Source organism: Mastomys coucha, unplaced genomic scaffold, assembly GCF_008632895.1.
Source record: "Mastomys coucha isolate ucsf_1 unplaced genomic scaffold, UCSF_Mcou_1 pScaffold20, whole genome shotgun sequence".
Classification (NCBI taxonomy): Eukaryota; Metazoa; Chordata; class Mammalia; order Rodentia; family Muridae; genus Mastomys; species Mastomys coucha.
Window position 1 is genome coordinate 664,042 of NW_022196903.1, and position 4,493 is coordinate 668,534.

A 4,493-nucleotide genomic window follows, 5' to 3' on the forward strand; every position below is an offset into this window, starting at 1 on the left:
TTCTCAACTTAAACATTGACTATAATTATACCTTAAGTCTCTGCCTTAGGGCTGTGTCTGTAAAATACACTTGAAATGATTTTCAATGTGATACGTTAACTAGGAATATAAACTTTAATAGCTTTAAAACAATCTTCATAAAGCCAAAGGAAGCCACTGCCCTCTCAAAGCAATGCAACTAAATGATGACAAGACTCAGGGGTAGATATAATTCAGTGAGAGAAATGATAGACTTCCTTTTCTGTGATGGTCCTTCTTACCACCCCAAACTCTTTTTGGATTCCAACAATGAGGCTCAAAGTAGGTTTAATTTATAGAATAATAGGTATGGATTCTGATCACAATTGGCAGAGAGTAGAATTATTTTTCCAATTTTTTTGCACTTTTAAAATTCTAAAATAAAAATCTCTAGCTTGCTTTATTGACTTGGGGATGAATAGCATAAGTAATTTTTTGCTATTCTCAAAGATAATCTCACAGAAAGCTTATGCTTCTTGGCTGTCATTGGGAGATGGTTGACTTAAGATGACAAGATAAAAATCAAGTGTTCTGGTGATACTTACAAAACCAAGATCACAGGCAGAAAAATCCCCCATTTTTTTTTCACAAAAATAGAATTTTGTATTTTTCTTGTTGATTGACTTTGGTCCACTTATAATGTCTTTTTCTAACTCCATTACAGGTCGAATCCAAGGGACTGACAAAGTACAAAGCTCTAAAAACTTGTTAAATAAACATTAAATTTTTTTCCAAGCAGGTAGCAAATTCAATACCACAAGCATTACATTTGAACATAGAAATATGGACTAAAATCAAATAGTTTTTGATCTACCAATAGAGTATAGGACAAAATATAGTTTGTAAGTTCTTTATTTGGTCACAATTAAAACAGATTTCCTGGCAATGAAATGGGTTTAGGCTTCAAATCCAGCCCAGAAAACAGAAGGCAATCTAGTTCTCATCCTTTTTTTGTTTGTTTGTTTGTTTCCTGCTAACAATCTCTGATTGTATCTTATTTTATTTTATTTTTTAATTGATTTAAGTTTTATTGCATTATGATGAGAGAATATATATATAATTTCATTTTATCTGAATTTGTTAACATTTATCTAGTTCTCATCCTTGACAATCAAAATCTATGTAAGTTATGGGACAGTTGAAACAGTTTACCCTTTCCAAAAGGAAAATACACATAAAAATGCAGTCCCTCTAATTTAAAATAATGTTTATGATTAAAAATACTAAAGCCTAACATTTTTATGTTTTTGCATGAAACCTCAGCATCATGCTATTTAAGTTTGATGTCCTTCTAATGAGGGAAGTTTAGTTATTAGCATAAATTTAATCTTCAGATTGTTCAGTAGCAATTTCAAATACAAACCAAAAATTTAATAAGTGAAATTACTAAAACTGTATAATTTGTGTTTTATGGCTCACAGATGAGTACATATTTTATTCTTGTCAGAACAATAGGATCTGTTCATCAAATGAATATATTACACTTCAAATTTTATTGAATTTGTGGTGTGTGTGGGGGGTGTTGCTTACCTGCCCATGTATATGGATGTCAAAGGAACTGGTGCTTTTCTTCTACAATGTAGGTCCTGAGATGATCAACTGAGGTCATTTGCAGCAAGTACCCTTAGCTGCTGAACCTCCTCACTACCCGCATTGTACATCATAATAGACATATAATGCACTAACACTCTGCCTTCATCTTACTGTGGTTTGATGGCTGAGAGAAAAAGAAAGTCTGAGTTCCACCATCTTTGTTTATGTTGCTATGTGATAAGAGAATATAACAGAGTTCCTTAATGATTTATTTCTTTTATCACAAATTCTGATTCAAGGAGAACATGTGACTATGGGGACTATAAGTGCCCGAGCACAAACTTGCTATCTTTACCTTGTAGCTTTTAGCATCTTGCCAAATTGGACGAATCAGAGGGCTACCAGAATCCAGAGCATATTAATGAAGAACGATGAAAACACTTATTACAAATATACCATTTGCATATGAACACGTTATATTATCCCATTAGACTTCATTTGCATGATACAAGGTCAAAGGCAAAAATTATTATGAACTTCAGAACAATGAGGCACACCAAACAAGCGTGGGGGTTTCAGTAAGGGCACAGGGAACCACACTGATGCATACCCATGAACTTGCACTTGTCTTAGGAAAAAATATTTTTTTAATTATTCAAGGCCATAATTGGAAGAAGAAAAGGAAAGAAATGGAAATATGTGGATAAGAGTGATGTGATAGAGATAAAGTGGATTGGTATAGATTTTTACACAATGAGGTTAAGTAAAGTCGACCATTTCAACTAACAGTGACATTGAGAGGAGAGAAAGTTGGGTAGTTTGTAGATATGATAGCCCAAGGGAAAAGGAAAGAAAGGACAGAATTATATGAAGCTCACCCCTCCCAAACCACCAAGCAAGCAGATTTGTATGTAGAATAAGTGACTTCTGTGGTTAATGATACATATATGAATGAAATTCTTGTGATTTAATAAGTCCAGGCAATAAAACATGGTCTTCAAGATAGGCATGACCTTAGCAGACCTAAGGGATGGGCTAGGATTCAGAGGATAAAACTGCTGCTACCTACTATGCCAAGATGTTTCTCTCTTCCATTGCTTGAGGCACATTACTCAGTCCTGGTTCCTTTTTAATGCCAGCTATCAGTAGAGCCACGTGGTGAAGCAAAATTTCAAATTGGGCACACTGACAACTTGCTAATTGTATTTAATTAATAATTTTATTTAATTTTAAAATTCAAAATTTGTTGACATTTCTAAAACATCATTTTAGACTAATAGAGGTAGATTTTATTTTCATGGCATTTGCTTCAGAGGGCTATATTTCCTACCACTCACAATCAATTTGCTCAAATTCATCGTTGTTAAAGAACTATTTTAATGCCATTTGTTGTTAAAGAAACTTGTTGAACGATCATACTGACAGATTCAAAATGCCAAGAGAAACTTAATACATACAGCTTGGTTCTTTTCCTAGCCATGTATACAATACAGTGACAGAACAAGAGTAACCATCAGCTTACCTCGCAGCTTTTTAAAAAATTAGTTTTCTATACTTAAGAGACAAAATAACTTTCAAAAAGGTTCTTCAGAGGCTTTTGGAATATGCCTACTAGTTTGTTTTGTTTGTTTGTTGGGTTTGCTTTGGTTTGTCTTTTTTTTTTTTTTTTTTTTTTTTTTTTTTTTTTTTTTCGAGACAGGGTTTCTCCGTGTAGCCCTGGCTGTTCTGGAACTCACTCTGTAGACCAAGCTGGCCTCAAACTCAGAAATCTGCCTGCCTCTGTCTACCAAGCACTGGGAATAAAGGCGTGCATGTGCCACCACTGCCTAGCTGTGTTTTTTTGTTTTTTTTTTTCAATTTTAATTTTTAGTTTTTTAATAAAACTGATATGTAAATGTGGATTGCAACCATTGCTAACCCGGAATCCTTTGGAATCTATGGATAAAAAAATCACACAGACAGCTTTGTTACCTTAAATTGCTGGCTAGCACAATTGCTGGGCAATAGTATCTCCTGCCTGGAAATGCATGCCCTTATAAATGTATTATCTCCATCTTTCCTCCACATCCTTGGCCACTCACCCGCAGGCCTAACTCTCCCCAAGGCCTTGAATGATTACTCTCCTTCTTCCAAAGCATGGCAGAAAAAAACTCCTTCTCTCCTTCCCAGGCTCTCCTCTTCCCCTTAGCACCCAGAAGTCCAACCTGTACCTTCCACCCATCAATTGACTCCCAGTCTTCTTTATTGACAAATCAAGAACTAATTAGGAAACTAGACCTTAGTATCAGAACCTCCTCTTACAGAGAACTTCTGATGTCCTGCTGGTTCTGGTCGCTCCTGCTGACTCATGCTGAGTCAACAGAGGCCTGGCTATTTCTGCTGGATTGTGACACCACTGCTGATTCCTGTTTGGTATCTTGACACTACTGAACTGGACTGCTGCTGTCCTGACAACAGAGATTGGAATCAACCTCAAAGAACTAACTTCTAAACAGGTCCACATCCCCCTGTCCTATTTACCATCTTTTCTCCCCTGCCTTTGGATAGTGGGGTAGAAGTAGGGTTGAAGAATTTGAGAACCTTTATTAAAGCAGGTTTTGAAAAATCTAAACCTAAAACTTCTACTTTTGATATTCTTTATAGAATGTCAATATCAGTAGCTATAGCTTGAACTACTTGGCAATAGTAACCTTGTGATAAATGAAAGACCCCCAGAACTGGGGAGACCCTCACTCAAGTCTTGAGATAACACGACCACCCAATAACTCACGAGAGACCGATCTTGCTGCAAGCACATGAGGTTTATTCGGGGTAAGCCAGATATGGGGTCGAACTCGTAGCCTGGAAGGCCAGAGGGGTTCAACCACGAGCACGAGGAGTAAGGGGTATTTAAAGGGAAAAATCACAAACTAGGGGGGTGAGGGGGTTACCAAGGAAACATA